Genomic DNA, 12544 nt, shown 5'->3' with positions numbered 1-12544 from the left:
GAAGCCTGTGAGGGTAACTTATTTAACCCTTAAAATAAAATAACCCCAAAAGGAGTTGGAATACAATTCAATGTTAGAATGCTTGCTTAAAATGCCTAAGGCTATAGCTACAATCCATAGTAATGCCCTACACACACACACACACACACACACACACACACACACATGTGCACACACACACACACACACACACACACACGCACACACAAATATGTGAATGGCTGATGTCTACACACTATGAGGACTATAAAGAGCTAGGATTTCTTGCACTGGGCTACTTGGAATTCCCACTCTCCATTATAAAGTCTGATATATAACAGAAAAGTAGGATTGAGCTGAATTCTTGGGATCAGGACGCATATGAATTTCTTAGACTAATGACTTGTCTGCTCGACTTTGCTCCAGTAGTAGCCTGGAATTTATGAATCTGATTTCAGGGTTTAACTTTTAGTTTTATTATTGAAGCAAGGAAATAAAAGCCAAAGTAAAACCATTTTAAAGAGGTTAACCATTACAATTGTATACAAGGCTTACAAGTGAACATAAAAGGGACAGTTTTTACAGTGCTCACTAAAAGAAATCTGAGATATCTCAATGTCTTGGGCAAAGGAGAGTAAAGTCCTGAGGGAAGCACAGTGTACCACCCACCTTCAACAGACCCAACAGGCTGAAAAGAGTGCTAGAAATGCCCAAATTGGCCTCCTGCTGTCTCCACTGGCTTGCCCATCCCCCTGGAAAAGAACAGGAGTTAAGGAAAATACCTGGCCTTAGCACTGGATATCCACCATCATGTCTACTTGGACAGTTTGTACATGCCAGGCCACTGTACTCATGCGAGCTGCAGTAGGGCTTCATGCTATCACAGAAGCATGAGCAAAAGGCAAGTAATGGAGACAAGGCAGAAGAAAATTTAAGTTGACAAGAACTCAGTTCAGAGGGGATCAGGAGTTAAAATTTGAGATGAGAACTATAAACACCGAAATCCCTAAATGAGGACTTTGAAGCAGAGCAGATAGCCAAGTGAGAACCCAACAACATGACACAGAAAGACAATTCCTCCGCTTCCTATCACTATTCTTCTTTGCATCTTATAGGCAGACCAGAAGGAAAGCCGGAAGAGCCTTCCAGGGTCTCCAGCTTCCAGCTTCTGAGTCAGTAATTCGTTTACCAGCTCACTCCTCTCCAGTTCTGAGTCACTTCAGGACCGAATGACTTCAATTCCACCCTCCCCAACCCCAAAGCTGCATTTCATTGTGACCTGAAGCCTTTACTCAGCCACCCCTCCTTCCAGAATATTCTCCTCCTCCTCCCCATTGCCTCTGACCTTCCCCATTCTTTCAGCTTTACACCCTAGAAGCCTTCCCAATGCTCAAGCCTAGTTTCATTTCTTATTCTAATATCTCTTAGCAGTCACAAATTGTAAAGTGCCAGGCCACTTCCTTCCTCATGCAGGTTTGAGTTTTCATTCGGTTATTCTTCATGTGCCTCTTTAGTCTCCCCAACTGGGCCATACCTTAGTGTAAAAAGGAGATTCTACAATTGAATTAATTTTGCTACTGTGCTTGGTGAAGTAATCACTGTGTGACTTGTTGAACGGGGGAATCTGGATCACTGAGATCACCCAAAGACTCCTATGTAAACAACCCTCCTAGAATTCTTTCCTTGCCTACTAGGGCAGCTCAGCCCACAAGCAAGTTTGTGAGCTGTCATATGTTGCTATCAGATTACACAGAACATTAGACCAAGAAGGTGGTGGGAAAACTGTAAAGAGAGAACAAGGAGGCTGTAAGTGGCCATCATAGATACAGGAAGAATATTTTTTTTCAGGAAGTCAATAGATAAACATTGCCCCATCCTCTTATAAACGCTACATGTTAATTTAAATAAACAGTAAAATAACAAGTAGGTCCCACCTTATAAACCATTTATCTCTCATGACTCACTCTAACACAGAGTGTACACCAAATCTACATTTAGGAATGTGTGTGTATACATATATACACATATACATACATAAATATGTACATATGTATATATGTGTGTATACATATATAAACATACATATTCCTAAATGTAGATTTGAAGTCACTCTGCGTGTACATACATACACATAACTATATGATTATATAGTCTTCTTATGTTACTATATTCCCATTAACAATGTTGTGCAATAATTTATTGTATAGAATTTCTATGTGTAGAATTTTATTATGTACATACCCATAGAAACAAGTAATTCATTCTTATCCTGGTAGTAAAAATATTACCAGTGCATTTTCAGGAGTAGTATAATAAAGAATCCCACCTAATAAGATTTTAGAATTTCTGCCAAGAGTAAAAGGATTCAAATAGACTTAGATACCTTCATATGGAGATTCCCAGTTATTACATATCATAATTCCCCAAAACAAAAGTCTCTGCCTTTGTTTCACTATATAAAACCAAAAGCCAGGCTAGCCTTATTAATAGAAAAACTTTAAAACTTTAAAAAAAATTAAAGCTGTACTTAAAGCCCAAAGATACACATTCTAACCCTCTCACGGCTGTGAATCAACTGTGTATCTATTACCTGTTCATTCAAGTCCCTTGGCTTTCAAATCTATGGAGGAGGAGGCCTGGCTAAGCCATGTTTCCTAGAGATGGTGATGAGCCTTGCACATAACCCAGCTGTCATAGAGAACATATGTAATTGCCCCATTTCTCCCCTTCCATTACTGTGTTTGTCAGTGGTGTCTTTGTTGTCTAGCTATAGATCATGTGACCTAAGAAAACACTTCATCGAGGAAAGAATGGAAAACCAAAATGTTCGTGCAATACAAAGGTACACCCAAACCTTTTCCAGGAAGTGAGCTGTTCATCGTGTGCATGTTCCCCTACTTGGATACAGCCATCTGCTTTATTCATGTGCATCTCATAAACCCCATGGCACATGTGGAGAGAAGAAATGAATATAGAAATAGCTTGCTGATGATTCTGTCTATATTTGTGGGTTAACTTTTATGTCCTATGCCTTCACATCCTGTAAGTATCTGAAAAGATAATGTCTAAGAATGGGCTCCAATCCTATCAAAACTGAAGCACATAAAGATAGGCTTTTAATGTCCTGCTGAGTACTTAAGACCATGTTGCTGCAGAGACCTCCCGCCAGCAGGGTCTCCGAGATATGCAAGAACACTCTGAACACATTTAAAGTGCTTCTCTAGCCACTTGAGACATAGTGTGTGAGCTCTGACAGTACAAACTGTACCCTTCTGTCCTGATCTCTGTTGACACAAGCCTGACAGAGGAAAGCCTTATAATTCTAAGATGCCCAGAAAAGAGAAAGTGTTGACACAAGAGGCAGTGTTCTACTTGGCTATGGCCAGGAACGTTCTCGAGGGGTCCATGAGACAAGGTCCTCAGAATGGCCGAAAGCAGTGCAGCGTCCTTTGTACCAGCCTGATTTGATGGCAAAGATCAGACTACCCTCTCTGCCCATAGTTTCATCTCTATGTTGCCTGACACTTGTATTCTCAGGAACTCTGTCAAATCGCTCAAGTGGGAATTTACTTCCAGGTCATCTGACCCCTACTAGTTTCAGTGCAGCAGAGGCAACCATATATGAAACAATACAAAATCATAAAAGACAAAAGAAGCAGCCCCAGAGTAACAAGGCTGATGGCAAGCATCCTTGGAGGGACATAAAGTAGAGTAAATTGAGGGAGCTATGTGGGACCAGACTACGGAGAACTACACTTTTATGCCCAGTTACCCAGGGGAACTCAAAACCTTACTTTGGAAATGCCACTCCTCCCCTTCTACCAAGTGTTCTGGGATGTGTAATAAATATCCACCCCATAGGAAGGTCATCTCATGTCTATAGACAACAGGACCTCATCCCTTCTTCTCTAAGACCAAATTTTTGCAGGCACCTCATGCACCAAAACCTCACTGCCCGACCTAAATTTAATTTGGAATCCTCATGCAGCTGTCTCAAAGCCTTCAGTAGTTCACGGTGGTGTGCTAGCTGCTTTTTCTTCCTTTACTATTTGAATCCCACAACTCTGCCTTCTCCCTGAATTTACTATGTTTGAAGGTCTCAGAGAACATATGGATCTTTGCATCATAAATCCTAGATGTTAGATTGTGTCAGGCCACTACTTAGATCTTAGTTTTCTTTTGTGTCATCCAGAGTAACTCAAAAAGAGACATTCCTTTGACACTGAACATGGCATGAGGAATGAATGGGATACTAAAACTGTATGTTAAGCACCATACCTTTCTAAGGATCTAGCACACTTACAAGACTACAAATTGTGGAACTCCTGGGCTACATCCTCCTTAAAAAATGTTTTATCTGTCCTGCCAAATGATACTGAAGATTCTGACATTGAAAGACTTCAAAGGAGATACAAATGCTTCTGTTAACACAGGCTCTATCCCTCTCTGTTTCCTACTATGCCTCATCCATGCCTGAGTCTCTGGACCACTGCATCCTGTATTCAAGTCTATGTACATTTGCGTCTTAATAACTGGCTTTATTAACTGTTCCAGTTAACTCATATGTGCACTAGTCCATGTCACATTTGTCCAGTTCAACAGGAAGGGTGGGTTTTAGGCCTTCGTTCTTTCAGTTCAGAGCTTGGTAACTAGCCACGATGGTAAAGCCATAAGAAACATAGAACTGTACAAGTAGAGAAGCCAGCATCCTCTGTGCTGTGCAGTGGAATGAATCTATTCAAATAGAACCCCTTTGATAAGCCTACTTCTAGGCCCCTTAGAGGGAAATAGGTGAGTTGGCCCAAGTTGGTTTCCTAATTTAAAAAAAGACCCCAGTTCTTGCCAGATACTTGAGAAGCTTAAAGGGACACAAAATAAGCTTATCAGTATGAAACAAGCCATCCCTCAGGGACACCAGACTCAGTTGGCTGTTCTGTTCCATATCCCTAAAGAATCAACCAGAAGGAACCATTTCTCTTAACTCTGTCTCTCCACCTTAGTGGAGACCTTTTATGATGCTAATAAATGAGGTAAAGTCTAAGGTATCGCCTTTAAAAATCCATATTTCAGAGTTTCCTTTATCTTTCCTCCATTCCCAGTGAATCACTCTGTCTTCTCAGAGCCTTTGCGCAAAGGCACTTAATCTTCCTGTTTAATGACACCGTCTATGGAAGGAAGCCTCGGTGTCTCCATTCACCAATAGCCAGATCAATCATGTGTCTCTAAGAAAATGAAGTCATACCAAGCTGGGTTTTAACACTGCTGAGGGGGGTCATTAGGACCTCTGAGACTCCTCCTGCTTAAGGGCTCTGATAGCTTGTGATTAATTAGGCAGCTCCTTCCCGGAGACTCTTTCTGCCTTTGCTGTCAAACCTACTCACCCCAATGCCAAGACTCCTGGGCTTCCCAGACCCTTTGGCAACACACATGAATGAGGTACAGGAACCTTCCCCATACCCTGCTGCTCTCCCCTGTTATTTTAAAAAAGTGACATTCCAACCCTCTGTGACTGAGAAATTGGTACAATTATCTATAAGCTTAGAATGTGTGTTCTTCCTCCCCATGACTCCGTGACGGTGGGCTCCCGAGCATTGGGGTGCACTATTCTTCAGTTCACAGTACATCAGCAGCACTGTCTTTGATGCAGAAGAAGAGGTCAGCAGGAGAAACACTGAGTTATGAGTATAAGACACTGAGTTAGTGTTCCCTTTCCCTGGATAAACTCTCCCTAGCTTGTCCGATATCTGCCAAGAGTCTCTCCATACAAAGACTGGCTGGGAATGAATGATGAAAGGGGGTCTGGACAGCACAAACTTGGAAGGTTATTCAAGCAAAGAAGAAATCACAGTGCATGCTTTAGAAGTGGAAGTGACTACCAGGATATAGTTTAAGTGAGTGCTGAGTCAAATGCATGGACATATTTCTCAGATCATCCTCAGCTGCTCTTCCCTCCCTCCCTTCCATACCAGTTTCTCCATTTGTGAAGTGATGCTATAGTATTCTCCAGTCCTAGTCACTCTTGTTCTTTCCCCATCACCAGCAGGAAAGTCCTATTAGTCATTGCTTGGCACTTTATAATACTGAGGCAGGATTTCTCAATGAACCCAGATCTCAGAAGCATGGGCTTCTGTCCTTGGGCTTGGCTTTTCTGCAACTCCTGCAGTGCTCAGGGTGGCTCTGTTGAGTACTGTAGCTGGCTAAGGGCAGAGTTAGTGGTCTTTCTCTCATGCTCACAGAATCAGCTCTTCTTCTCATGCTCACAGAATCAGCTCTTCCAGGATGCCTAGGTGATGGGTAGGATTAGTTCTGCACAGCCCACAGATATCAGCATACCCTAGGGTGGTCGCCCAGACTAGGGATATCTACATAGCCTTTTGTGGTAATAGAACTATGTTACTGCAGGGTCACAGACCCAGATGTGGTTTCTAGTAACAGCACAGGACAGGACCCCACCATTGTCTGAGGTGATATCACCAGCTATTCACATCAGACTTCCTCACTACCCTCAAGTCTCCAGTTCTGCCTCTCTTCATTGTGTTTTTCTTTCATCCTTCTGTTTTTCTTCCTCCTCAATTTCCCCACCACTTAATCCTCTTAGTAGTGCCCAGGATCTCTGAATGTTTGTGATTGTCTCAGGAGTGATCTCAAGAGTCCTATGCAGAGCTCATACATTATGGCACAAGGCAACTGTCATCTCAGTCATGGTCTGCTCCCCAACCCCAGACTGTACACCTTTGCACTGGTGGTTATCTCAGGCTAGCTCCTTGTTTGGGGCCCGTGGTGCCTGACTGGTGGTTGTCTCAGGTTCTCTTTTTTTTTTTTTTTTTTTTTTTTTTTTTTTACAGGATGTTAGGCTAATAATTATTCAGATATTCATAGGTCAGAAAACTAAGCTTAGACATAGACTCTCTCCTCTCTGCCACCTACTGACACCCATGTGACACAGCAGCCAAACCTGTAAGGCCTCTAGGGGCAGAAGTAAATTATTGAGATTCGAAGTCAGAGATGACGGGCTACTCAGTGAGAGTATAGTGAGCTTGTAGATTTTCCTTAAAGGATTTTGTCCCAGGACTTAATTATAATGAGTGTCAGAGTATATCCCCCAAACAAAGATTTTCTTTGTGAGGAGAGCAAGTTTATGTTTGTGATGGTGGACTATGAACATACAGGAAGACAAAACAGGACAAAAAGTGTAAATCCAGCATGTGGATGGTGATATGAGTTGGTTTGAAACAGTTATCCTTGGTTGTAAGGACCAATAGCGTGGTGCTTTCGTTTTTTTATTTTAATAGTCTTTTGTGATAAGATGAATACAAATGTCCCCCTCTATCTATGTTCCCTATGATCTTAGCCTCTTGACTACTTTTGTTAGGATCTGACATTTTGATTTGATGATGGGTTCTTTTATAGACTGATCCACCACACTGTCTACAGTAGGGGAAGCATCTGGATTTCTTTTGGGCAACAGATTTTGAGTAAAGATGTGCTTGATTCAGCTGATATGCTGATATTTCTCTCAATCCATTTGAAGATCAAACTTTTAAAAATGGGTTTATTCTAAAGGGAATGCCTAGGTCACTCTTGTTTGGTTGGGGGATGAAAGGTCTGACTTTGATACATGATCAGAAGTGTGACTATTTCCTTACCAAAAGAAATACCTGGGCTGGAGAGATGGCTCAGTGATTAAGAGTACCGACTGCTCTTCTAGAGGACCTGAGTTCAATTTCCAGCAACCACATGGTGGCTCACAACCATCTGTAATGGGATCTGATATCCTCTTCTGGTGTGTCTGAAGAGAGCAAAGGTGTACTCATATACATAAAATAAATAAATAATCTTTAAAAAAAAGAATACCTTTATCAGCTATTCATATTTAGTATATGGGATAGACAAGGCCCACATGGCTATTGATTCATTTGCTTAGGAATCAAGAGTCTTTAGAGTATTTAAAAGTTTGAATGTTTAAACATTCAGTCCCCAGGTTCTGTCCTTGGGCTTGGCTTTTCTGCAACTCCTGCAGAAAAGTTGCTCTCCTCCTTTCTGCTCTCCCCTCACCACTCTCCTGCAGAAGGGCCCTGTGGTCATGAGATCAGGAGAGCTGACCTCACTCCTTACCAACTGTGGCCCTTCAGAAAGTGGGCACTGCACTGTGCCTGGACATCACACTAGAGATGATTCTAGTGTCCGTGGTACTGGCAAGTTGGCCTTAAGAGCATGAGCATGGGAGAGCTGGCCCCATCATTTGTCTGCTCTTGGAAGAGCAGGCCCTGCACCTTTTCTGGATGTGGGGATTGCAGGTGAGCTGGTTCTGAGGGCATAAGAGCAGAAGACCAGTGGGTTGGCCAGCTCAGATATCTCTCAGGCTCAGGCCCAGAGCTTTGAATTGGCCCACCCCAATATCTACCCCATCCATGAACTGCTGAAGTGCATTGAGGGGGCTAGTCCTACAGATCCAAAACTACAGGATCTTCATAACACAGGACAAGAGGATGTTTGAGCAGAGTCCCAGTGAAGATGCAGTATTTATAGAGTAGCAGAAGCCAGAGGCCTCGTACCAGACCAACGAGTCATTGCAACAAACGCAAGCAAAGAATTGTCAACAAGACTGTGACATACTACAGCTTCCACAAAGACTTCTTTTCTCTGTTGTGGGGGAGGTTGCAAGGGTGGAGGGTAGGTAAAAGGGGAGGAGGAGATGAGTAGGATTGGGGTGCATGATGTAAAACTCACAAAGAACCAACAAAAAAGGTTTTCTAAAAAAGTTTGCTTTTCTGGTGGAGAGTAAAGATGCTAAGTCATTCAATTTACATCATAACCAGGTTATTCTTTTTACAATGCTGTTTGTGCGTGCATGCGTGCATGCATGCTTGCGTGCGTGCGTGCGTGCGTGCTTGCGTGTGTCCTGTGTATTTGTGTGCATTTTGAGCTGGCCATGTGAAGGTGTACATGCACTTGTGTGCCTGTATATGGCAGCCATCACACATCCTAGATTGCTCTTCATTTTATTTACTGAGTAAAAGTAATTCAGCTACTGTGAGGATCTTCAGTCTCTGGTCTGCTCTGCCTCCTAATCACAGGATTACAGGTGGACCATCATGCCCACTCAGATTTTATATGCCAATAGTGGGGACCAAAACTCCAGTTCCCACTGAGCCATCTTCCTTGTCCTCTCAGGTAAATTTCCTTTTGTTTTTAAAAGATTTTTAAGACTATGTGTGTGCGTGGGTATGTACATGTGAGTGCAGATGCCCCTCAGAAGCCATAAGATCTTCCTGGAACTAAAGTTACAGGAGGTTATGAGCTGTCAAAAGCAGGTGAGTTGAATCAAATTCAAGTCCTCTGGGGGCAGCGGGGAACAGTAAGACTCAACCTCTGCACCATCTCCAGCCTCTGAGGTGAATTCTTAAATATAAGTATCATTGCCTTTATTTGACTAGTATGAAAAGTTGAGCCCAGAATATAAAGTAAATTAGCTATGGTCACATGGACACTGGGGATGAATCTGGCTATATCGCCCATGGCTGATGCCACACCACATTCCATGGCCTTTCTTTTCTGCTCTGTTGTCCCTGCTTAGGGTTTGATGCATTCTATTATGCAGTCTATCAGTCATCAGTAGAACCAAGCCTTGGTCTTTATAGCTGCCAATACGCATATATGGGAGAATGAACACTGCCCACCCTGCCACACCTAACATGACATCTTTAAGTCTGTTACTTTTTCATCCATTAAATAAAGAATGCTCTCTAATCAAGGGAAAAGGTTCAGATTCCACATGTGTGAAACATCATCCCTCTGAAGCTTGGTCTCAACAAGCGAATATTTCCATTTAAATGTTCCATCAATTCAATCAAAATGTTAATATTCTGATTACAAAGTATTTCTCTATGCATTAATTTCCTTCCCACAGATTTTCACCCCCGAAGCAAAGCACTGAACTGGTATTCACAAGTGGGCGGGTCATTTTGATTTAAAGAGGACATTTGTGTACCATGGTGCTACAGTAATTGATCATAGCAATATTTCAAGAGATTAAGCTACAATCTAAATGCGCCCACTCATATTTGTCTTATTGTACTGTGCACAGAGCCCCTGCACAGCTGGTAAACCCCTATGTGTCTGCCATAAGCAGGCAAGCCAGCAAACGAACAGCTGTCGGTTTAAATCTATATTAACTGTGTTTTTAGCAGGGTTGTTGAGCAGTGTCAGTCTCTTCTCATCTTTTGCTGCATAAATGATGCTGGAGTCATGGCAAATAAATAATCATAGTTTCAACTTCAAGGCATTATCTCCCAGGCTTCAGAGATTATGTATTTTAACAAGGCAGATACACAGAGCATCTCAGGAATTTTGAAATATTAATCTCCCTCTCCCCTGGATATGGAGTGACAAACATGTGGTTTTGAAATCCAATTGTGACTCACATCATAACATTCCCACTGCAAAATGGATAGCTCATGAAGAAGGATCAGCTCCTCTGTAATGACCCCATCAGCACGCTCCTACCTTTATGCTTATCCGCATTCTAATATCACAGAGCAAAGTAGGCCAGGCTGGAAGAAGCAGGATTCTAATATGAGGCTGGAGAATGTGCTTGGAATGCTCTGACAAATGTCACTTCCCTGCGGGGAGGGGTACCAGAGGCACTAGTGTAGGCAGCAATGAGTACGGAATAGGATTCCAGAACTACCTTGGAAACCTCTGATGCGAAGATGTTTCTCACAACTCCTTTGGTTTTACACTAAAGCAGAGACCTGTGATGCTATGATTAGAAATTAAAGGCACAGACCAGTGATAAAATAAACTCAATCACACACGTAGCTGTCACTTCCAGACAGATTGACTGACAAACTGATTGACTGTCTTGCATGCTTGAGACGAAACCCAGCAATTTCCCTACCACCGAGCTTCGGTCCCGGGCCATGACTATAAGAGTCTAAAGGAAAGATGATGTGGAAGATACAGAGCAGCCACATGGAAAGGAGAATTCTGTGTGGTCAGAAACAGAAAACTGAGAAGGAAGGTACATTTTGTTGACTGATACTGTTGTTTTTGCATTGATGTAGGAAAATGCAGTGGAATCTTGAATTATTGAATCTTAAAGGTCTTTTACAAATCCCATCAAATGTTCCATTAGTCACCGGTTCATTTATGCTTCATATGTCATTAAGTATCAAAAATAAGGCTTCTCCAGGGGGTGGAAGGTAAATCTATATTGATGAAGGTACCATGCACTAACCTAGCTATGACATCTATGAACCACAACAATGACCAGCACAACACCATAACTCTAAGCATGCAGTCATGGCACACATACCTCTGCAGTAACCAATAGGTCAGTCATTGGACTTTAAGATCTGCTCAACAAGAGGGATATCACACCTGATACTTGAAATCAAACCCAGAACTGATTAAGTAATGGATCTTGAAAGAGAACTTACAAATATCACTTTACTAAACCAGCATAAATCCTAGCTATATTCTAAATGTATGTGCCTTTATACTCAAAGATAAGCGTGGTCCTCACCTCTCATCAAGGAAAATTGCTGTTTCAACAGAGGAAGATCATTACAGAAAACTGCAGCTAACCAAATTGCAGAGTGGTGGAGCTCTCTTCCAATAGATACACCCGTAAAAGACCTCACCTAAATCTCAGGGAGCACTGAGGGAGACGGGGCAGAAAGACTGTTAAGAGCCAGAGGATCAGGGAGTTTGCTGTGAGACTGTGAATCTTAGTAAATTCAGAAGCTATACCCAGAAAGTCTCACCAATATGACTGTGTAAACATGGCCGAGCAAAGACAACAATAGTAGTCATGCTAATGGTGACAGGGAGAAGAGCATGAAACTTCAATCCTATATAAGGAACTACAGGCAAGTAAGGAATGCTGAGAGTTGGGGAGGAGCACCCCAATTGGTAATTCAATACCAAATGGTCAGCCCTGAAACACACATACAAGCAAGCATATACAGACTGAGCAGGTTGTATTGAGGGTGTCCACACCCGAATCTCTGGGGCCTAAGAATATGTCACCTGCAAAAGAGTATTAGAAGATGAGGCACAGGGTGTGGATTCTGAGATAGGGACATTGTCCTAGGTCATCCATATTGATCCAGTCTCTCATCTAATATATGTACTATATTATATATGTAATTTATATAACCCTGGAATCCTTCAAGGCGGAGTGCTCAGCTCTGATGCAGGAAGCCAGAAAGATGCAAAGTGCAAAGAAAGATTTTATACACCTGCATTTGAAAGCTGAGAAAAGGATGAAGATTCAAGAAAGAGCAGCAGAAGACAGAAAGACAGAAAAAAAGTATCCCCTAGAGCTATTTGTTTATCTCAATAAAACTTATGTCAGACTCTGACCCTATAGAACTGATACTATAAAAAAAAATAGTAAACCTGTGCTATGTTAACAAATAAAGTTGTGGTAATTTTTCAGAGCATTAAGTGAAAACTGAAATACACATGACAGGTCCTATCCCTTATCCCTCTAAAAGTGATACTAAAATGCTCCCTAATGTATAAGAAGGCTCCAAAAAGCCCCAGTCAACCCTTCCTA

At 42.1% G+C, this 12544-nt stretch overlaps 1 protein-coding gene and 1 non-coding gene across 2 annotated transcripts in view; both read right to left on the bottom strand.

Annotated features, from left to right (window-relative positions):
- Sorcs3 (sortilin related VPS10 domain containing receptor 3) overlaps positions 1–12544 on the bottom strand; it is a 588549-nt gene that overhangs the window by 346852 nt on the left and 229153 nt on the right. The gene's annotated exons all lie outside the window — the stretch shown is intronic.
- On the bottom strand, positions 6825–6956 carry LOC117701557 (small nucleolar RNA SNORA17). The gene has a single exon (XR_004605765.1). It is a non-coding gene; the product is annotated as a small nucleolar RNA SNORA17 (small nucleolar RNA).

Source organism: Arvicanthis niloticus, chromosome 1, assembly GCF_011762505.2.
Source record: "Arvicanthis niloticus isolate mArvNil1 chromosome 1, mArvNil1.pat.X, whole genome shotgun sequence".
Taxonomy (NCBI): Eukaryota; Metazoa; Chordata; class Mammalia; order Rodentia; family Muridae; genus Arvicanthis; species Arvicanthis niloticus.
The sequence above is the reverse complement of the archived record's forward strand: the minus strand, read 5'-3'. Positions and strand labels throughout refer to the sequence as shown.